The sequence below is a fragment of the Nycticebus coucang genome, chromosome 5, assembly GCF_027406575.1.
Source record: "Nycticebus coucang isolate mNycCou1 chromosome 5, mNycCou1.pri, whole genome shotgun sequence".
Taxonomy (NCBI): domain Eukaryota; kingdom Metazoa; phylum Chordata; class Mammalia; order Primates; family Lorisidae; genus Nycticebus; species Nycticebus coucang.
Genome location: NC_069784.1, coordinates 26,751,460 through 26,776,164, shown reverse-complemented (window position 1 = coordinate 26,776,164; position 24,705 = coordinate 26,751,460).

The window sequence follows — 24,705 nt, the reverse complement described above, 5'->3', positions numbered from 1 at the left end:
GAGGATTGAGCTGCATATGAAGATTGCTCTGGAGAGGTACAGCTGGGATGGTGAGGGCAATCCCTTCAACCTTGAACTGAATAAGGATGTGTGCACATAGGAGGAAATAACCACAAGGTTGAGAGGAAAGCCACTGGAATGCATGTGCCAAAGCATGTTAGAGTTCATACAGGGCTGGGGATAGTTTATAGTTCCACCTGCCAGAAAAGAGTGCTCAATACATGAGAACACGAGCTCTAGTCTTCAGCAGGGTACCAGTTTAAAAGCACTGACTGTACAAAAAAGATCTCAAATAACTACTGGAGATTTGACAAAAAATAAATTTTTTGCCTTTTATAATGTCATAAAATGTACATCCATACAAAGACAAGACTATGGATTGTCATAGTATCTTTGCTCCTAATAGCCAAATTCTTGAAACAACCCAATGGCCATTAATGGATAAATAGATACAGTATTCATGGTATGTTCAGATGATAAACACCATTCAGGAAGTAAAAGAAAAATGAACTACAGAGACACAGAAAATCACACATGAATCTCAAAAGCATTATGTTAAGGGCAAGAAGTTAGACCCAAAACTACCCACTATATGACTCCACGTATATCTATATGAGTCCTTTTATATGAACTTCTAGAAAACAACTACAGAATCCAAGAGAGCAAATCAATGTTTGGCAGTAGCAAGGGAGGAAGAAAGCAGCTTCTCTGCAGAGGGCTTGAGGAAATTTGGGAAGATGTTTAAATGTTTTATATCTGTGTTGTGGCATTTGCATGACTGTGGACATTTTTCAAAACTCATCAAATTGTGCACCTAAATTAATAAAATCCACAGTACATTATTTATATACCAATGAAGCTTAATTCTAAAAAACTGAACATATGTGGGTCAGGCACTGCCTCACACCACATTATAAATTAAACCAGAATAATTTTTGATATAATGGAAGTACTGAGTTTGCTCAATACAACTTGTTTGTCAAAATAGTCAAAGCATGCTGCCTAGCTACCACACTTCCTGGTTAACTAGACAAATCTTTTAAAGAAATTATTAAAAACCTTTCTTAGATACGACATTGTTATTATAGAGAATGTGTTTTAATCATTTTATGAATATTCTTTTTCAGTGTTCAGATTCATCTCTGTGAGTGTAAGATTTAGTTTGCAAGAGCAGGTACAAGTTGATAGAGTGACATGATTTCATAGAACACTGGTCCTGCGTAGTCTCTTTTCCGTCTTCCTTCCAAATGAGTATTCCAGAATTAATTATGTTTGGGTAATGTTGCCTATTACGGTCACCTTTTATAACACCAAAAGGATATCATTTAAATTTCTAAGTGTCCTGCCAAAAATAACAATGATGGAAAACTTATTAATTCTGTTTAAACTAATATATCTGATTGGTAAGTTATTTTTCTTGTAACTTACATCAACTTCATAATGACTAGAATTCTGATGGGGCGTGCTACTTCTGTTGTGGGCAGCACGTGAGCTATGGAGGTAGATGGAGCTCAGTTTGAACACTGACTATATAAATTACCAATGGCCATAAGTGAGTTTTAACCTCTGAATTTCAGTATTCTCCATCTATAGAATTGTCATTATACTGTAAGTGTTCTTGTAAGAAAGAAGAATAATGCCTACAGAGCATCTAACACAGTGTCTCATGGAGAATGGATTTCTTAGAATTCCGATTTAGCATCAATTTGTCATCGCAATCCTGTGGCTTTTTTTCTGGGACTTCTAGAACTTGGATTTGTTTACTCATTCAATAAGTTTTCCCCTAAATTCTTGTTTACTGTTTTAGAAATAGTTATACATTTATTTTGCTCTAAATGGGGGGGGTGGGTGAGAGAGTATGCTTCATTGAGATTTCAGTTTGAGCTGTTTTCTAGTTAAACAAAGTCTTATACTTTGGACAATGGTATCATGTTGCTATTTCAGTAAAGTTATTAGAGACTAATCAAGCTACCTAAGGTACTCTTGGCTGAAATCAAATTCATAGCTTGCATTTAATTGTCTTTTATCCTTTTGTGAATAAGGAGATTCTGAGAAATTATTCCCACATCTATCATAAGCACCTGTAGTTATTTCATGATGGTTGAGCTAAGGGGAGGATCATAATATGTGTTATGGCTCAGCTGGTTCATTATACTTCTGAAAACCCTATTCTGTCCTCAATTGTAGGTCTTCCTTCAGATTTTTCCAGCAGCAAGTACAATAATAATAATTGGTGACAGCAAAAGTAATAAAAACAGTCCTAATATTTTATGCTGTTAAAAAACTGGCTATTTAGTTTGTCAAGGCATTTTCTAAATAAATGTTTTTATAAAGTAATACACAAGCTCTATGAACCATTATGTAATGCCAAAGAAAAGGCCATATAACTTTTTCATAAAAATTTCTTTTTTTTTTTTTTTGCATTAGCTAAAATGTTCCACAATAATTGTATTGGCTGTCCATCACAGCACCTCAGGGAGGCATGTTGTTAACAGGGTCATTTCTCCTTCACAGTTGAGGATACTGAAGCATAGACACATTAGTGGTAACTTGTCCAAATGAACACTGTGAACTAGTGAACCAAATCAGTGTGTGACAATGACACCACTCAAAGGCAGACGCCACACAGGAAATGGCATCATGGAGGTTAATTTCAGATTAAACTGGGGCAACATGAACGTTAGGTCAACTTGGGAAGATGTGCTAAAATGCACAGAGACAAGGTTAGTCATGGTTCATAAACCTTACCTGTGAGTGTTCTCAGCTGTATGTTTAGGAATTCAACTTTATTTTCACAAAATAGTTGTGGCAGGAAGATTCTGTAATTTATCATCAGAGTGAAGATAGAAAGCAAGGCTTTTTCCCTAATAAAAATGAACAGCTTCATCTGCTCCGGGCTGCCAAACGTAAGTCTACTCCGTTCATAAGAAATGGTCTTCAAACTAAAATCATATGAAGCAACAAAACAACTTGTTACATACACAAGAGTTTTCCCAGTAGCAAAGGTTTGTATCAATTAGACCGACTTAGTCATAGGAGCCACACTTAGTAGACCTATCTAAAAAGTACCTTCTAAGTTACTGGCTTATAAACATTTCTGAGCACAAATTCCTTTTTTTCCCTCTCATACAAATTCTGATGTTGTACACACACCAAATTTTGCATAAAATTTAAGAATGGTCACAGAACTTACTTTTGCCCTACACAGACTCTAGAATTCCATAGATCCCAGATTAATCTCCTTCCTCTCCTCCCCTACCACATTCTTTTCTCTTTATTCTTCCCTTTCTCATTTTTCTTCTCCCTCTGCCTTTCCTTTTCCTTTATAATATTATTCATATTTCAAAAGAGAACACTAGAGTCCAGCAAGGATAAATTTTTCACAATTTGGGGAGATCTTCTTAGATTGTCACAACTCCATACTTATTACAACATGTAAGAAATCGAACACAACAAGTAATTAGACAATGATGGGGTTTTTCAAGCTCTATATTAATTCTGAAGACATTTATAGTTCAGCATTCTAAAACAGTTGTATTTGTCTTAGCACGCTAATAGCAATTCAGGGTATTTCATTGAAGTAATGGGAAAATACATGCTGACTTGTCAAGGAAAGGTAAGCTTGAATGCCAATGAAATCTTTTTACTGCATGATGAATACTAATGTTTTAAGGAAAGGCCTCTAATTTATAGTTTGTAAAAAAATGCTTTGAATTCTACTAGCGCAATGTAAAGTATTCGTGCATAATTTTTAAATATAAATTATTTCTGCCTCAAATTGTTTTTAATTTAAAATGTTATAATTTTAGCTGACAATACAAAATGTTGACGAGGATGTGAAGGAACCAGAAGTCTTCATTGGTGTTGAGGGGATAAAATGGTAAACTCATAGTGGGAAATAGTTTTGCAGTTTCTTATAAAGTTAAATGTATAATTGTCCAGCAATTCTATCCCCCAGTATTTATCCAAGAGAAATTTAAAAAAACATATGTCCACATGAAGATTCGTCTATGAATGTTCATAGAAGTTTAGTCATAATAACAAAATATAAAATTCAAAAACATAAAAGTAACATATAGAGATAGAAAACATTAGTTGCTTGTGGTAGAGGGTGATTTTGTTTGGAAAGAGGTACAGAAAATTTCCTAGGGTCATGTAAATGTTCTAGATCTTGTTAGGGTTACACTATTCTAGGGTTTTTGTCAATCTAGGTTAGATAGTATGCATTTGTCAATAATTAATGAACTGTGTTTTTAAGACTTGCGAATTGCACTGTGTATAAATTACCTTTGTCCCCTAAATATAGCTTCAGATCTGCTGCTGAATTTTCTTATTATTAGAGTTTTCTGGGTAGCCTTTCACCCCTAACCATGACGTATGGGATCTTCCCCAGGATTTCCACAAACTGAGCCTCATATGAACTCACCACCCAACAGTTTTGTTGCCAACTACCTCTTTCCCATCTCGCAGCCTCCAATCTTTTAGTCACCAGGGAAGACAATTTTTCCATGAACTTGACTCCCCAGGGGATGGTTTCAGGATGATTTATTTCCATCTCAGATTGTTGGGCATTAGATTCTGGAGCACCCGTGTTAAATCCTGCTGTGCAACCCAGGATCAGGTTGACGGAACAGTATCAGTCTGTAGACCAGGGGTTGGAGACCTCAGACTTAAATGATCCCTTTCTAGGATTCTGATCATTGTTTTGCTACATAAGTAAATCAATAATAAAAATTGTATTCTTTTTTTTAACTTGTGCTTCGAACCCTGACATCTGTGACAATCTATCTCCAGGCAGAGTTCATCTTAATAAAGAAGTTAGCACATCACCAATTCCCTGGCAAATTTTAAATAGAAAAAGATCATATACGATAGATTATTAAGTAACATGTGAGAATTAGGAACTTATCAAATGACATGTTATTATAAATGTAACATTAAGATGGATAGGTATATGAGTTATATATGGCTCTTTCTCCCCAAAGTACTTGGCATTTGGTAGCCCAGGACACTACGTTCCAGGGCACCAGGGGACACTACACACTACAACCAGGAATTCACTTTTCACTGTTTCAATTCCAAGAGCTCATCTGTAACCAACTTTGTCATTTTTGAGGTTACCACAGTGACTGTGGGGTGAGTTCTCATGCGTAGGGCCAGACTTCATCGATCTATGTTAATGTGTCACCTGACTCTACCATGGTTTGAGAACACAGTGACAACTTTTCTGGGATCCTGAGCTTGTCAAAATGGAAAGAAAACAAATGAAGGAAAAATTTTTGCCAGGTGCCTTACAAATGCTAAATTATATGGTTCTTTATACCAATGTCTGGCAATGATTACACATACAGTTGCGGGGCACGCCATGGTTTCTAACGTGAGCTTTGATCTCCATAGAGCAATTTCCCTGAGTCTAAAGACGTGGGGTAGCATGCTCCATTCCACACTTCATAAATTTGGGGTTACTATCACTTTAGCATGGCTTCTTTATATTTCACTTTATTATGACTATATCTATATAAATGCAAACACCGCTTCTGTGGATATAATTTCATAAAGCAAAACTATCTTCTATCTTTAGCAGTGAAATTCGAGTGGCAACTATGACAAGCAAAGAAAAATGAATGCAGTTAACTTCAACCATCCCTGCTCATCTGAAAGCTTATGTCAGTTTCTAAATAAGCTTTTCATTTTTCTATTCAGTCTGCTGATCTTTGTTGATTTACAGCATGAATGAGCATGGCACATTGCAACTTGTATAGTGTATTTTTCCAAAATAATAAAACATTTATTGCAGACACATCAAGCTTGCTAGTGGCTCTAAATTATTGCGGCAATAAAGTTCCATGTTAACAACTCATTTACATCCTTTCGGTGACTCTTCATTACCAAGGTAAGTAATTTAATTCCATTTAGGAAGAATGACTTTTCAACGTGTATTTACTACAATTTGGAAAAAGTATATATTTAAATCATGTTAGAAATTATGATGAGGATCATTCTGAACTAAATAAAAAAATATTCATTCAAGGTAGACTGAATTACCTCATATAATTTTAGTAAAGGTGAGCTCAAATACCTCCAGAAAGCATGATAATATATACTCAATGCATGCTAGTCATGAATGTCAGAGCTTTATAAACTCAGTTTAACACTCTCTCTTTCCTCTGCTTTCTATTCCCACTTTGAGCAAATTACAAAAAGTTGAATTCCTTGTGTTTCTCATCATTGGGGCTACAGCAAGCACTAAATTTATGGGGTGCGTTCACCTTACTGTCTAGTGAGGGCACTTGCATATGTAAGCACAGCTCATATGTTGAAGCAAGGTCCTTCCCTTGTTTTATTCTTTTCCCCTTTCACTTTCTATCTTCCCTCCTAATTTCTATACTCCACTGAGTATTTACTACAATATATTTAGATATAGCCGTAAACATGCATGCATCCTTCTAAACTGGAAGTTGTTTGTAAGAGTTCTGAATTTATGTAAATGATATTACTCTGTCGCTTTTTCCCCTCAGTAAGATTTTTCAAGTAGCCGTTTATCTTTAATACCATTAGTGCACGCCTCTTGATTACAGCATTGTATTCTGAATGCTACGCTTGTGTCTGTATTCTGAGTCTTCCAAATTTACTTATTTATTCCCCCAACTAGAGTGCCTCCAACTCCCAGCTATAATATTACACGTGAAGATATAATATGATCATATATGTCTTCTCGTGAACCTATGAAAGAATTTCTCTAGGAGTGGACTGAGTCAGATTCAAAAAGCATGCATGTATATTCAGCAAAAATGAATATATTCTCATAAACATATATGCCTACCCACCAAGGATAGAAACAGGTACACATACTCAGAAATGATGAAAATATATGAAAGTATGGAAAAGTGCTCATGAAGGATGTACTCAGAATGGGCAGTGATGAACACGTACTCTGTAATCAAGGTATTTGCATATGTGGGTAGGTATGTATATACATTCAGGAAAGATATACTCATAATTAAGTTTGCAGATGTACTTAATTTCATAAGCCCTGCAAATTATTTTTTAGAATAACTGCAATCTTACTAGAAGTGCCTGAGTGTTCCTTTCTACCTGTAATCTCCACAAATTGGGTTTTATTAATTTCGTAGCTTATCATCATTAAATTACTATCTCATTTTTACTTGATGTATTCAGTTACTGGTGAGTTTTATTACCTCTTAAGATATTTATTATCAGTTTGGGTCTATCTTCCTGTGAATTATAAATAGAAAGTCTTTGCACATTCCAAATTAAGTGGATGTTCTTATATGCTGTTCTGACTTTGGGAATTCCATACACATACTGTGTTCTAGATACTGCATACATAGTTAATTTCATGTAGGGAAATCCATTCATATATTTGTACTATGATTTTTATTTCAGGGATTTTAAGACTTTTCCTACCCATGCACCAAGTTGCAAGATAGTTTTTTTTTTTTCCTTTTCTTCCAATATTTTTACTACCTATCTTTTACATTTAGATATGCAATACATCAGAATTCCACTTTTTTATATAATATAAATTAGTGATCCAGGTTTTTTTCCAAAAAGCAAGTATTTTATAGACATGTTTAGTAAATAATACATACATCGACTTTGGGTGCTATGTTTATCATCAATTATCTTTTTGTATATAAGTGGGTCTCTGATTCTGCTTCTTTAGCTGATTTATTTCTCTACAAATATATTATCTTTACCAAATAGATATGAGGTTTACCTAAATATCTAAAAGGAAGAATAACTTTCCTTCAGTTTTTTTTTTTTTTTATGGATTTTTAATCTCCCGCACAAAGTTTAGAAGGAGTTTTCTAAGTTCCTAAAAGATTCAGCTGTAATTTTGATTGGGAGTGCTTTGAGTGTAAAGATTAATTTAAAGGATATTTATAACTTATAATGATAAGTGGCCCCATCCACAGACATGGAATACTTTCTCATTTAGTTATATTTGTTTTCAAGTTCTTTACAAAGAGATTGTCTCCATTAATTCTAGTTATGTTAATATAAAATATATAAGATAAAATATAAGATTTTGTTACTTTTATAAATTACACCTTTTTATTAAATTTTCTATTTGATTACTGTTGCTATAGAACATGAGCAACAAATTTTTTTTCAACAGAGAATGAGATACTGAATAATTTAGGCTTGTGGGCCAGCCAGTTTCTATTATAACCATTCATTCTGCCATAGTCATAAGAAAGAAGTTCTAGGCAATATGTAAACAAATAGCCATAGCCATATCCCAATAAAAGTTTACTTATAAAAGAAGGTATCAGCTGGATTTGTCCAATAGGCAGTAGTGTGCTGACCCCTGCTATAGAAAAATGATATTAATTTGTTTAAGCTATTTTATGCAGCAAATTGGCTCAACTCTCTAATTAGTTAGAATAATTGGATTGTTCATTGTCTGTAGAGTTTTTTTTTAATTATTGATGAACATATTATCTATAAATAATGGCAGTTTATCTCTTTCTTTCTAATTATTAAACTTTTATTTCTTTTTCCCTAATTACAAAGTTGGCTGGATCTTTATTATTGCATTAAAAATAGCAGTGGTAGTGGGCGTCCTTGTCTTAATCATGGCATTATTGGGAAAGCTTTAGAGCTTTTCATTAGATATAACATTTCACGTAGGTTTGGATTTTATTCACATTTACCACTTGGTAAAGTGTTTCTGGTTAATGAAATATTTTATCAGAAATGGAAATACTGTTTAATAATAACCATTTCTTATAATAAACTTTACTACAGCATACTCTATCTTTCTCTTTAAATAAATTTTTGAGATAAAAATCATATACAATAAAATGTATCGATTTTAAGCATACAGTGCAATATGTTTTGATAGATGTATCATCTATGTAACTGCCATCAAAGTTGACACATGAATCACTTCCATCTCCAAAAAAATTGCATTTATCTCTTTGCCATTGCTTTATTTATACTTCTAAACCCAGAATACAAATAATCTGATTATGTCAGTCTAGATTAGGTCTGCCTGTTTTAGAAATCCATATAAATTTGGCCAGGCATGCTGGCTCACACCTGTAATCCTAGCATTCTGGGAGGCTGAGGCAGGTGAACTGCTTGAGCTCAGGAGCTCGAGATTAGCCTGAGCAAGAGTGAGACCCATCTCTACTAAAAATAGAAAAACTACCAGGGCATTATGGCAGGCACCTGTAATCCCAGCTACTGGGGAGGCTGAGGCAAGAGAATCCCTTGAGCCCAAGAGTTTGAGGTTGCTGTAAACTATGATGCCAGGTCACTCTAGCCTGGGCAGCAGCAGAATGAGACTCTGTCTCAAAAAAAAAAAAATAGAAATTCATATAGATTAAATCACCCACTGTGTTCACTTTTGCAGAACTTTTCCCTTGCCAGACATGTCTTTTATTGCTGAATACTATTTCATTTTATGAATATTTCAATATTCCGTTTTGATGAAGTCCAATTTATCAATGGTATTTCCTTTATGGTTAATAATCTCTAAGAAATTACAAGTTTCTGACAAGTTCTAATGGTATTCCAGTTTCATAATTAGGTCTATGATCCATTTTGACTTAATTTTATAGACTATATGGAGTAAAAATCTGTCTAACATACCACCCTGAATGCACCCAATTGTATCTGGAGTAAAAAAATCAAAGTTCATTTTCTTATACAAATATAGTGATACCACATCTTTTAAAGTACTATTTTCGTGTTAAATTATTTTCAATATTATAAAAATTAGTTGCATGCATGTATATTTATATGGGTCTATGACTGAACTCTCTATCTTGCTCCATTTATTTATATGTCTATTTTTGCACCAATACCATATTGTCTTAATTCTGAAGTTTCATAATAAACATTGAGACAGTACCAGCAGAACAAACCTTCCAATATTGTTGCTTAAAAATCATTTTGTATATTATGTCTTTTTTAATTATTATGGATACACAATATCTGTACATATTTATGGGGTACATAAGATATTTTAATACAAACAAACAATATGTAATCAAATCAGGGTAACTGTGGTATCCACTTCAAATATTTATCACATTTTTGTGTTAAAGAACATTTCAATTCCATTCCTTTAGTTATTTTGAAATATATAATAGATTATTGTTAACTATAGTCACCCTATTGTACTACTGCACACTAGACCTTTCTCTTCCCATCATACTATATTTTTGTGCCCTTTACCATCCCCTTATATCCTCTCCTCCCCAATTCCTTTCCCATAACCATCCCTCTAGTCTTTATTCCCAAGTGTTCGATTTTCTTTTCAGCTTCCACATATGAGTGGGAAATATGGCATTTTTCTTTCTGTGCCTGGCTTATTTCACTTAACATGACAACCTTCAATTCCAGCCATGTTGTTGCAAATGGCAGGATTTAATTCTTTATTATGGTTAAATAATATTCCATTGTGTACATGTACCACATTATCTATTCTTCCATTGATAGAGACAGGTGGATTCCATATCTTGGCTATTGTGTATAGTGCTACAATAAACATCAAAGTGCAAATATCTCTTCAGTAAACTGATTTCCTTTCTTTGATATATATACTCAGTGGTGGGATTGCTGCATCATGTGGTAGTTCTATTTTTAGTATTTTTTAAGGAACCTCCATATTATTCTCGATAGTGGCTATACTAATTTACATTCCTACAGTACATAGGTTTCCCTTTCACCAAGTTCTCACCAGCATTTGTCATTGCCTATCTTTTGGGAAAAAAAGTCATTTTGAACTAGGGTAAGATGATACTCATTGTGGTTTTAATTCTCATTTTTTGATGATTAGTGATGTTGAGCATTTTTTTTCATGTATCTGTTGGCCATTTAGATGTCTTCTTTTGGTAAACATCTGTTCAAATCTTTTGCCCATTTTATCATTTCTATTTCTCTGTATATATTAGCACTATCTTGTCAAATATACACACCAGAAAAAGTCTACTGGAATATTGTATGTCAATGTATTGAATCCATAGATTAATTTAGGAAGAATTGACAACTTATCAATACTGAGTCTTGCAAGTGACCATCATGGCATATTTTTGACTTGTTTATAGGTTTCCTGACAATGTTTTATAGGTTTCATTGAAAAATTCTTCAGTGTTTGAGATCTGACAATTTCACAAACTCATCCTAGAAAAAGTGTTACATGCCTGATTACGGAATATCACTGTAGTCACCAGATAGCCAAGAGGAACAACTTGGAAGGTAACCATAATGCTATTCAACAATGAGGTGTATAGCACATTGTCTAGGATGAATTCATGAACTTGATTGTCAGACCAAGTATTTGCTTTAACTTTAGAAACTATTGTGAAAGGTACTATTTTAATTTTAATTTTTTCAATCAAAAATATATAAAAATATAACATAAATAAAAATCATCTTCATATATTGACTTTGTATTCTGCAACTTCGCTAACTTTATAGTTTCAAAAGGTATATGTATGTAGGTGTGTGTGTGTGTGTGTGTATGTGTGTGTATCTGTGTGTTCTTTAGCATCTAATATTAACCTGATCATAGCATTTGCATATAAAAAATAAATTTATTTCTTCCTTTCCAATCTGAGTATGTTTTATTACTTTTTTGAAATTTTTGCCTCTTTTTTATTTTAATACACTGTATAATATCCATTACAATGATGAATACAAGTGATGAATGAGTGTGGACAGAATGATCTTAGGGGTGAAAGCTTTTAGGCTTTCTCCTTTAAACAATGATAACCATAGTTTCATTGATTCCTCTTATGGCAGCTTAAATGTCTTCTTTTGATAAAGTGTTGTGAAACTATTTTGCAGTTTTTATTAGAACTTTTATTGAAAGCTTTCCTTTGAAATTATTACATGGTCTGGAATTTTCTTTGGAGGAAGTTATTAATTAAAAATTTAACTTAACTGGGCAGTGCCTGTGGCTCAGTGGGTAAGTTGCCAGCCCCATATACCAAGGGTGGTAGGTTCAAACCCAGCCCCGGCCAAACTGCAACAAAAAAATAGCTGGGCGTTGTGGCGGGCACCTGTAGCTGGGCATTGTGGCGGGCACCTCCCAGCTACTCGGGAGGCAGAGGCAAGAGAATCGCCTAAGCCCAAGGATTTGGAGGTTGCTGTGAGCTGTGATGCCATAGCACTCTATGGAGGGTTAATAAGCGAGACTCTCGAAAAAAAAAACAAAACTTAACTAATAGGTATAGGATGACTTAAGTTTAAAAAAAATTGCATTAGCTTTTATGATTGGTATATTTCAAGGAATTTTTCCGTTTCATCTACATTGTGGCAATACAGTCGTAATATTCCCTAATGTCCTTTAGCGTCTATATAATCTGTAGCAATGCCCACTATGCCATTCTTCACATTAGCAATTTATATATTTTTTCTTTTCTTGATTGGTCTAGCTAAAGATTTATCTATTTTATTGATCATTCTAATAAAGTAGATTTTTATTTCAATTACTTTTCTATTTAACCATGTCCTATTTCACTGATGTTTATTCATTTAGTGTCTTTCTACTAGTTACTTTGAGCTTAATTTGCATTTTTTCTAAAATTCTTAAGGTGGAAACTTAGATAACTGATTTTGAACTCTCTTACTCTCTAATATAGTATTTAAAACTACACATTTCCACCTAACCATTGATGTAGCTATATCCTAAAACTTTGATGTTGCATGAGTTATAATTCAAAATACTTTTTAATTTTCTTTTGATTTCTTTTTTGTCATATAAGGAAGTTAGTTATTATTTCAAATAATTGAGAACTTTTTATGATACTTTCTTGGCATTAAGAGCTAACTTACTTTTATTTTTGTTAAAGAATACATTATAATCTCACCTATTTTGAATACATTAAGAATTGTATTACCCAGAATAAGGTTTATCTTGGTGTAAGTTCCATGTTCACTTTAAAAAATGTACTATTCTGCTATTATTTATTGTATTATTGAAAGAAGTTTTTAGATGATGCTCTATAAATGTCACATTATAGAGAAATAGTGAATAGTTTTATCCATCTTTACACTAATTTATATAACTCTGTCCTGTTTACAGCTGCTTTATAGATGTTCTAAAATCAGCTGATATAACATCTTCAACTTACATATTTTCAAAAATTATGTAACCTATTATAAATACAGTCAGACAAACTTTACTTTTAATTAGAATACTTAGTTATATAGATTTAATAAAATTATAAATATATTCTGATTTAAATATACCTTTTATTATTTGTTTTCTTTTTCTTCCACCCTTTCAACAGGGTGGAAGGATTACTTTTGGTTATCCTTTGATTTCTTTTGGAAAAAATTTTTTTTTACTTTTCCGTTTTTCACTATTAGAAGCTTATTTTCTTAAATTTCCTCTCAGATAGTAAACTAGAAATTAAAACACGTATCTTTAACAAATTAAAGATCTATATAAATTACTAAGTCCTAAAATTACTATTTCCAAGAGAATGCAAGAAAATAAAAGCAATTTAATTCTATTTGTATACTCCCTTCTCTCCTTTTATGATGTTAGTGGGCATTTTAATGCTATATAACTTATATAGAATTATACAGCTTATCATTATTACTGTTGTTTTATATAGTCAATATTCATTTAGATTACTGACATATTTTCTCTTCCAAGTCACCCTTATTCCTTCCAGGATCTCCATGCTTTATCTTTATTTTCCTTCGGTGCGAATAACACTTTTTCTCCAGCATTTTTCTGCTTCTGAAAAAATGCTCTATTTCATTGTCTGAAACATCCTTAGCTTTTCTGTTTATGAAGGATATTTTCTTTTTTTTTTTTTTTTTGTAGAGACAGAGTCTCACTTTATGGCCCTCCGTAGAGTGCCGTGGCCTCACACAGCTCACAGCAACCTCCAACTCCTGGGCCCAAGCGATTCTCTTGCCTCAGCCTCCCGAGTAGCTGGGACTACAGGCGCCCACCACAACGCCCAGCTATTTTTTGGTTGCAATTTGGCCGGGGCCGGGTTTGAACCCGCCACCCTCGGTAAATGGGGCTGGCACCTTACCGACTGAGCCATAGGCACCGCCCTATGAAGGATATTTTCAAAAAGCATTGAAGTCTAGATTAGTGGTTTTTTGTGTTTATCACTTTTAATGTCATTCCAATGTCTTGTTGCTTCTTTGATTTTCTTAAGATATCAGATGTCAACTGTATTATTTCTCTAACAAAAACAATAGTCTTTTTCCCGATTATTCAAAATTTTCTCTTTGTCTGGCTTTCAGCAGTTTTACTTTGTTGTGCCTTGGTATGGTTTTCTTTGTGTTTTATAGCTTGGATTGAGGATTTATATTATTTTATTTTATCAATCTATAGCGTGAAATGTTTCATCACTTTTTAAATATCCTTGGCCATATCTTCTTAAAAATTTGTTATATTCTATAATTTATCTAATTTTTTGGATTGTTTAATGAGATCTTATCTTCTGTTATTGTGTTTTTCAGCCCTAAATTTCCTTTTTCTCATAGCTTTATATTTATGGAGAAAGACAGTGAGATAAAGGTTGAGACAGGAAAAGAGAAGAGAGACCCACATTTTTAGCTGAGCTCAGTGGAAGAGTTAGTCCTCAATAAGCTTTTCTACTGTTATTGAAATTACAATCATAGATTCTTAAACGTAAGAAAAAATGTCTAACTCCACTTGTAATAAATATTAAGTATTATAACTACATTGCTATGCCACTTTTTACATATCACACAGATACAAATCAAAGTTTAGTAATACTCTGTGTGGGTTACAGTATAAGTGGCAAGGATTATGGACAAGATAAGTTTGTAAGAGAACATCTTGAGGTCAGGTTTGTATTTAACTCGGATCCTTGATAGGCACATACAGTAATAATAACAAATACTAGAAAAAAATACTATAATGACTCATATGTGGTACTAATAATACAATATAATGCAGTATTATTATAATACATGAAGAATAGTAACACCCTGTACTATAATAATAAGTTACAGAAATTACTGTGCTTTTCTTTAAAATTCAAACAGAGAGCACTCTGGGAGACCGAGGCAGCAGATCGCTTGGGCTCAGGAGTTTGAGAACACTGCGAGCAAGAGTAAGACTCCATCTCTACTAAAAATAGAAAAATTAGCTGGTTCTTGCAACAGGTACCTCTAGTTCCAGGTACTCAGGAGGCTGAGGCAAGAGAACTGCTTGAGCCCAGGAGTTTGAGGTTGCTATGAGGTATGATGATGCTATGGCACTCAACTCAGGGTGACAAAGTAAGACTCTGTCTCAAGAAAAAATACATAAATAAATAAATCAAAATTCTAACAGAGCATAAAACAAACTCATACAAAAGTTAGATAGGAGATAGAAGAATTTTTTAATAGAATATTAAATGGCTAATACTCACCTAATGTTGCACCAATGCTAGGGTAATAAGAAGATTATATTTATTATGATTTTCTAACCAAATGAATAATAACATATCCATTTCAATAATTAAAAGTATGGTGCTTAGTAATAATTGATGCTTTCATTGGAGCCCTCCCTTCCACATGTTCCATTCTTCTCACTTTATCCTTTATAATTGTTCTGATAAGTGAGCAACCGAAGCCTAATACTGTCCCAGTGAAAGATGGCATCTGGCCTTTCTCCTAAGGCCTAATTATTTCTACTTGGGTTTCTACTGTAACCATCTCTCTTTTCTGCAGTCTCACCTGGACTCGCAATGGACTTTCACTTTGGAGGCATGGTCATAAAGATAAACACAGACTCACAAAGTCAAAGAAAAAATTAAGATGAAAGAGATACTGTGCATAAGCAACTGTGTGAACAATGAGATTAGCCATTATTGTGAAGGTGCCGTACCCAGGAACTGCTTATGGCATGCATGTGTGTTTATGTTAACGGAGGAAACTAGTTCCCAAATTATGGACTTAATTAATTATAAATTATCCTTATGGAGACCTTTAGAAGTCCATTTGTAAGTACATAATGCTGCAAGTTGGATCATCCATAAAGAGAAACAAGCAATCTCATACATTTTTTATGGGAATAAAAATTGAACATTATAGAGTCAATTTGACAATGTCTATATAAATTTAAGGGCACATACCTTATGACCTAGCATAGGTCATAACCTAGAAAGTTATCTACACAAAGACTTGTACCTGTGAACAAGAATGTCTATGGCTACAGTAATCATATATGTACAAACAATAACTTGAAATAATCTAAATTCTCCAAATGAGAGAGTAGTCAATTAACCTTTTAACTAGTAAAGGAATAGAAAGAATCTAAATGCTATTCATTGTGCACTAATGGAATAAATTATGGAATAAAATATTACTATAATAATAAAATAGTTTTATTTATCACAATAAATATTAATAGTATAAAATTAATAATAAATTATGGTATATATACATAATTTTTTGTAAACTGAATCTCTGTGTACTGATTGTGAACTAATTCTGAAATATAATGTTAAGTTTATAAAAGACAGAGAAAAGAAAAAATGTACAGTATAAATGTAGTACATTCTATTTTCACACTTGCATAGAAATGATGTATTCTAAAGGCTTTTTAACATAGAACAAAATAATTCTACTCCTGTACCTACCAATCCAAATCCTATCTGGCTTCAGTTTCCAAATTCTTCATAAAGTGCTCTTTGATCCTTCATTCAAAGGTAATCTCATAGTTCTCTGAACCTCAGAGCACGTGTTTGTGCCAAAAATGCTAATCCAGCATTTAAAAGCATTACTTTTAAAGGAAGAATTTATGTGCTTGGCTAAAGCAACCATTAAACAATAAACTCCTTGATAACAGATCTTTTCTTACAAATCTTTAAATCCCTATAGCAACATACTCTGACTTATCACCTATTAGGAGAACAAATAATTTTAGTTGAATTGAATGGAATTGTTATTATGTGAATGAAGGGAATAAACAAATGATATATTACTGCATGTGAAAGATGTTCTACCTTACAGGCCATGAGAAGCAGGCTCAACAGAGAGCATTAAATGAGTTCTAAGCTTATGAACATCATTTACAATAACTGATCACACCTAAGATTTGAAGAAATCATTGAAGCTTGGGTCTTTATGATAAGTATGTTTGGTATAAATTGCAATTGCTTTGCAATATGGAAAGAGCTTCATATCAAAGCTCCCTAAGCCCCTTGTTAATAAAATTAAATCCAGGTTTAGGTTTTTCTAAAAAAGAGTGTGTTATCCTAAATTTAATTCTCCTGCTTAATGGAGACTACTTCATCTGATTCTTTGAAGCAGAACAAAGAGGAGAGGTAAACAATTTAGGAATATCATTTCCTCAAATTTACAGCCATTCACCCTGAAAACACAATTAGGTGTGCTAGGCCACAGAAAAACAATTCCTTGTTATTAAAACTTAGCTGATAAAATGCATCGTGCAGAAGTCCTAAGGCTTGTCTCTATTTTGAGCCTCTAGAACAGATTCTGAATAAACAATAAGAGACAACCTCAGAATGATCTAGCTCACCAGCTAAATTAAAATAAGAAGGAATAGTTTGAAGTATGGAGAAACCTCAAAGCGCTCAAGCTAGACCTCCCATTTGATCCTGCAATCCCATTACTGGGCATCTACCCAGAAGGAAAAAAATCCTTTTATCATAAGGACACTTGTACTAGACTGTTTATTGCAGCTCAATTTACAATCGCCAAAATGTGGAAACAGCCTAAATGCCCACCAACCCAGGAATGGATTAACAAGCTGTGGTATATGTATACCATGGAATACTATTCAGCCATTAAAAAAAATGGAGACTTTACATCCTTCGTATTAACCTGGATGGACGTGGAAGACATTATTCTTAGTAAAGCATCACAAGAATGGAGAAGCATGAATCCTATGTACTCAATTTTGATATGAGGACAATTAATGACAATTAAGGTTATGGGGGGGGAAGCAGAAAGAGGGAAAGAGGGAGGGGGGTGGGGCCTTGGTGTGTGTCACACTTTATGGGGGCAAGACATGATTGCAAGAGGGACTTTACCTAACAATTGCAATCAGTGTAACCTGGCTTATTGTACCCTCAATGAATCCCAAACAATAAAAAAAAAAAAAAAGAAGGAATAGTTTTTCTTTAGCCTGGTGCATCCAATTATATTTTTTAGGCTGAATGGTTAAAAAAAAAATAGGACAATGTTGATAATGCTTTTTTGATTTGAGACCTCTTCCCTCTGAAAGAGTTGTTTACGCACACACAGTGTACAAACCAAATTTTGCATAGTCTTCTTCAAAGGAAGCTCTCAAATCTATTCTATTGAGCTTACTTCATATATAAAGAGGCCAATGTGGATCAGAGCCAAGGCTGGGACATGAGTAACAGTCAGTTCACACACGTATATACTGAAAGTCTTAGGTGATCAGGGACATGTTTAAGAGCCAAGAGAGTTATCTTTTGAATCTATTCCTTGGTTGTCTGTCTCCTGGACCACATCATTTTCTGGACTGTCTCTATGAAAACATCTGGGGGTTGGTCCTATAAAGGAGACCAGCTGCTTCTGTTTTTGAGGAGTTCCTTTCTCTAGGAAAGATTGAAGACCAAGAGCAGGATCCAAGAGAAAGAAATAGCACCCTCATCTGAAAGTGCCTTTACTCTGTGCAATCTGAGCTAAATAACAATGTCATTAAATTAGTAACTTGTTAGGAATAGCAATACTGCCTTGCCCTACTCACCATATTTATACTGTTCATAGGTTACTTAGGAGTCTGACTAAGCCTATATAGGCATGTCTCAACACAGGGACATCAAAACCATAGACTTTTAAAAAAATATATAGTCTTATAAAGAAACAATCATGTTAAAAAACGAGAATGTTTTAATTCCTTGGATTATTTCATAAATATCATTTGGAAGTAAGACTCAAATAAAGATCTGGTGCAATAATTTCCTCACTGCTTAGATTCCTTGAAGATTTCAGTCTGAGCCCTGATCTCAGGTATGTCTTAGCAGGGTTTGGACATTGTGTTCTGACTCTATCCACAGTTCTCATAGTTCTGTTAAGAATACACGTGCCAAATTTGTCTTAGAAGCTAGCATATATCCTCATTCATCTCCAGACTGAAGGTCTTACATCAACCTTTCTGTCTCCCACATAAATACTCTGGGTAGTCCAAAGGATGTCTGAAAAGTTCTATCTTTCTCTATGTTCATTCCATGTATTCTGGTTGTAGTGATTATAAATAATATTGTTTTTGAAATAAAGTTGTCCTTTTAGCTCCACCCTTTAGTATGCATCATTGGGCAAGTTACCTAACCTCTTTGTGATGCAGTTTTATGACCACACAAATGAAAATGATATAATGCACACTGCTTAGGACTTTTGTAGGGATTAAATGAGATAATGCATTGAAACCAGAACCTGACCACATAACAAAGTTAAATAAATATTAGCCAAGATTACTTTTATCCTTCAATGTCCTGTTGTATTTTCATAGGTAGAGCTTAATTAAGGTCTTTGGCAGAAAAATTCAAAAGGCATACATCACAGAGGCACTGATCCAGAAAATAATAACATCCCAGTGCCAGGAGGAAGTTGAATTCAGGAAACATTTGGAAATCCAGAAGAGTAGGTGCATATTGAGGCACTGATCCTCTCCCGAAAAGTGGCAAGTAATATCTAAAGAGGAGAACAAGAGTGAATTAGGATATCAGTATGTGGCAGAACCAGGAGAGATGAAGATGAGAGGAGGATGGCAGGTGCAAAAACTGAGGGTGGCAGGTGTAAGAACCACAGGTGTCTGCTGCCTTTGCAGGAATAAGGTTTGTACTGTGAGGCAAGACGGAAGATTATTCAGAAAACATCTCAGAAATGAGAAGAGGTATTGGGTATCATGGGTCAGGCAGGACATGTTTCCAGAATCAGAGTTTAGAAAAACCAAGAAAAACTGTAATAAAAGAAGTTAAAGTGACCTTAACACTAACTAGTATCATAACAAAAAATCTCCACAAGCCAATGGAAAAGGTGGAAAATATGGGATAAAAATTTTGAAAATGGAAGGATTAAAAAAAGGCATGTTATAAATAAAGAAATAATGAGATGGGTAGATAATACTTTAAAAGAGTAATATATCTGTCATAAAATTCACCAATATTGCCACCTCAAGCTAATATTTGTTAAGAAACTCAAAAATAAACGTTACTTCACAAGGCAAAGGAAAACAGAACGAGCAGCTCGTTTCCCCTGCCTTACTAAGAAAATGCAAACACGAATGAGAACACAGTGGCATTACAATAGCCTTCATTATGAAGTGTCAGTTCTGGGATCTGCCACTTAAATAGGCCAAACAAAAATACGAAATTATTCTCCTTATTGCCACTGGGTGAATTATGAACCAAAGAAATTAACAAAGGCAAATGAAATAAATGAAAGTAACTGACAATTTAAGGCTTGCTTACCTGTTGCCTTAGGGTGGTGAGTAATGTAATGATGTCAATTAAGGAAGAGTTCTTTATTCCCATTTAGGATTCCTGCTCATAAAATGATTAGACTTTTCCTCAATGCTATCTTTGTAATGATTACCTGAAGTCATCATTGCATGACAGTTGCCATTAAAGTCATTAGTTTAAATTCTGCCTGCCAGTTGCTATCCCAGAAAACAAAATAAAATAAGATGGGGGTTGGGCGGGAGGGGAACAGAGTCCAATAGGACCCATCAAATGCTGCGACATAATCAGGTCCCTGGAAGCAGAATAATTTTCTTTCTTTTTCAACTTTCCTCACCTTACTCTTCAGTACCATAAAACCACATTAGCCTTTTCCACTTGATTCCCTACCCCTACATGATGGAGTGCCCCTGCAAAGCTTATAGTGGCCAAGATAATAGGATTTCAGTAAAATAGAGGTCATTACATCTTAGCTAATTCCTTCCTTATTACCCTTGAAGTTCAACCAAAAGAAGACTATGCAAAAAAGTATGTGGTATATATCTTCCCTGGGATAAATGCAATATTCTAGGACCTACAAAATAATTGACTGACAAGCATTGTATTAACGGATCTCTTTAAGGAGGATCTTGGGAAGTTGTAATCTGAAAATATGATCTAATTCTCTAAACTTATACAGTGTATGACATGGATGAACATAGATTTGTTCAAAATTAAGTAGAATTCTTTAAAATTTAGGGTAACAAACTTTGGTATAATGAAAGAATTACTTTTCTCCCATTCTGCATAACTTACAGTGTATCTACTACAAGTCAAAAATTGTTCTAGATAGTGGAGACATAAATTAAAAAAAAAAAACTGTTCTCACCTTTTAGAAAAAATTATGGTCCAAGAAGAAGACAAATATACACAGATGGATAATTTGAATTCGGTCTGATAAACAGTATGAGAGGAATGTGCACAAGACATTATGGGTACCATGAAGTGGGGGTATAGTCAGGAGAGCTTCATCCAGTAGGTCATGCATGAACTGAGTCTTGAAGAATGAGTAGGAATTAGCCAGTTGGAAATGAAGTGAAGGGTGAGAAAATCATCTCCATGCAGAAATGTCATAAGCAAGGACAGAGAAGCATGCAACATCTTGTTCTGAATAATTAGAAGCTACAAGCAGTGCATGTTGCTGGAGCATTAAATGCAGGAGAGGAGGCTTGAGTAGTATGTAGGTAGTATAGAAAATCATTAAAGAGTTTGAGTTAAAGGAGTGACATGAAGTTTTGCTTTTCATCAAAATCTCTTTGAGTGTCATGTTTAAAACAAAAAGATATTGAGTGTGATTGAGTGGACTATAATTCTCAATTCTTCATTCATTTCCTATAATAAAAGTACACACTCAGTACTCTATGCTATGTGAATTAGAGTGCTTCCTACTACACTTGGCATAGTAAGGTTGCCACCCTATTGAGGTTAGACTTGGATTTGACCAATGGAACATTGATAGGAATTATAGTGCACTGATTTAAACTAGAGAATTTACGAGGCATTGATATAGACGCCTTTCTATAGATTTCCTTCTCTGCCATGTGAAGAATCCATACAGTTAGACATTTTTTGTTCAGTCCCATTTCCAGCTGACCAAATCCTATAACCAATCCAAGCCCCTCTGAATCCAAACAGAAACAGATTTACAGATTAATGAGCATGAAATAAATGGTTTTTTTGTTTGTTTGTTTTATTAAATCACTGAGATTTAGGAGCCATTTATTATGCAACATTATTACAAGTAAAATAAAATTAATATACAGTGAAGAAAGAAGATACTGGAAGACCAATTAAGAAGTTGTGGCTATAGACCATGAAAGAGATGATAAACTTGAATAGAGCAGTAATAGTAGAGGGAGAAGAAAAAGTGTACAAGTGGAGATAAATATTTTAGAAGACTAGATTTGACAATTAAATGAGGGCAATAGGAAGAGAGAAATAAAAACTTAAGGATAGCTTTGAGATTTCTGAGATAATAGTTCCATTCATGCAAAATTAAAATAAAAAATAAGTTCATTTATTCTTAAATATTTTAGTGGAAAACTATTCCTGTCCAACCCATAGGCAAGTCAGTGGTATGTGACCAGTAGTTCAAAAGGTTCTCTGGAAGTTACATTCTAGTTGGGGAGAGTTCATGTAAGTAAACAGATGACTAAGTATGCATGCTTCTGTGTACCATGAAGAAACATGATTTTAGGACTAGCTGATGAACTGAGTAAAAGGGACTTCTTCACTCAGGTGGTCAGCAAAGGACTCTGTAGCAAGTCTATTCCTAAAGGAGCTAATTAAGAGGCAAATGCAATGTACTCTAGGAAAAAGGAATAACCATGAAAATAAGAACCCAAACCACAACAGAACTTGGTGTTTCTGTCTGAGATCAATTCTATTAAAGTATGTCCCCTGGCTAACAGACAAAATAGACTTCCTGTGGTTAAATGAGGTGCTCAAAGTTAAAGCAGGATCAGGTGGTCATCATAGCTGAGAGTGGGGAGGTCACACTCCGTTTGGTGGAAGATGTTGTAAAAGTATCACAGGATAGCTCTTTCTATAGTCAAGCCAAATCAGTTTCTGTTGTCTGTGGATATAGCCTGCAGCTGGAAATTTTCTAACTGGTCACTTGGCACCAAACAATGGACTACCTGGAATCAGACAATTAAGAAAATCTGGTGACCTTTTGTGTGTGTGACATAACCGCAAGAGGCACTATACCTAACAAAATCAAATATTTTGACCTGATTGTACCTCATATTAACTGGAAATAAATTTACTTTTCAAAAGAAAAGAAAGAAAAACTGGTGATTTTGTGCCTAAACGTCATCTGATGGAGACTATTTCTCACTCCCTTGACTCCCCTCCACTGTCCCACGGTTTTTGCCTTTATACTATCTACCTCTCCATACCCTCTCAGCACACTTCCCTTTTACCTTTCCCCAATCCGCAGACTGTGTCACTTGGATCTGAAGATTACTTTCAGAAAATAGAGTCCTTCTTTTTGCCTTTGCAGGTCCCATAGTAATTTGTTAACAATTCCTAACGGAGCAGATTTAAGAGTGAAGGAGGTGGGGATATGTGTTCATCTGTGGAAACCATTAATTTAAGAAGCACATAAAGTATAGGTGGAGAAATATCCAACTAACAACACTAGGCAAGAGCCTGAAGTCCCCAAGGATAGGACAAGTAAGGACTAGTGATAACAATTTTGATGCATCATAATTTAGGTGGCAGTTGTAAATCCTAGAATCATTGAGATTGTTGAAAGAAAAAAAAAATATTTCACCCCAAAATATATTTCTTTGACTTATTTTTTTAGGTAGGTAGCACCAGAAATGGTTCTCCTGGGAAGGAGGACAAGCCAGGGCCTCCAGGCCCCCATCTTGGTGCCACCCACCTTAATTTTGTCCCACATGATTGCTCACATATGGAGAGGAGGAAAGTTCTGCCAATCTACCAATCAGAACTTAGCATGATAACCACGAAAGGATGTAGAAGACTCTCTAGCCCAGCAACAGGTACAATGGAGTCTTGAAGGTGACTACAGCAGCCTTAAGGTTAATTATCATGTCATTAGCTTAAACCTACATTGTGATTCACACCCTTCAATGTGCTCTCATACTCAGTAAGACTCGAGTTTCAAGGTGGGAAGTTCACATGCTCAGTAAGACTCGAGTTTTAAACCATGAGGTGGGCCTGATCCAGGCAGCATAAAAGGGAATTGGCAGCCATGACTCATACTTTTCCTTGTTGTTTCAATGGGGGCTCATTTGCTATCCATGGCAAATGTATTTTGCTTTGTAAACTTTCTTACTGTGTAAACTTATCTTTCTCTTCCTCAATATAATTTGTTTCACACTTGCCTTACCTTGGGCTGTCTTGGCATTTTTCAAACAAGAGCACTCCAGAATATCTAGGCAGCTGCCTGGAAACCTCTATGTTGAGATGGCTGCTCAGAGAGACAACAAACAGAACAACCCTGTAAAGCTCTCTTGTGCAGGGGAGATTTGCATCTTTGGAGACTCTGCTTTGATATGGTCAGTTTTCCCCTGAGGCTTTCCCTTGTTCAGATCTTGGAAACATTGTTAACTGAAAGTCCAGCATATTTAAAGGTCTGAAAGAGCTGGGCACCATGGCTCATGCCCACAACCCTAGCACTTTGGGAGGCCAAGGCAGGAGAATTCCTTGAGCTCAGGACATTGAGTCCAGCCTGAGCAAGAGGAAGACCTGGTCTCTACTGAAAATAGAAAAACTAGCT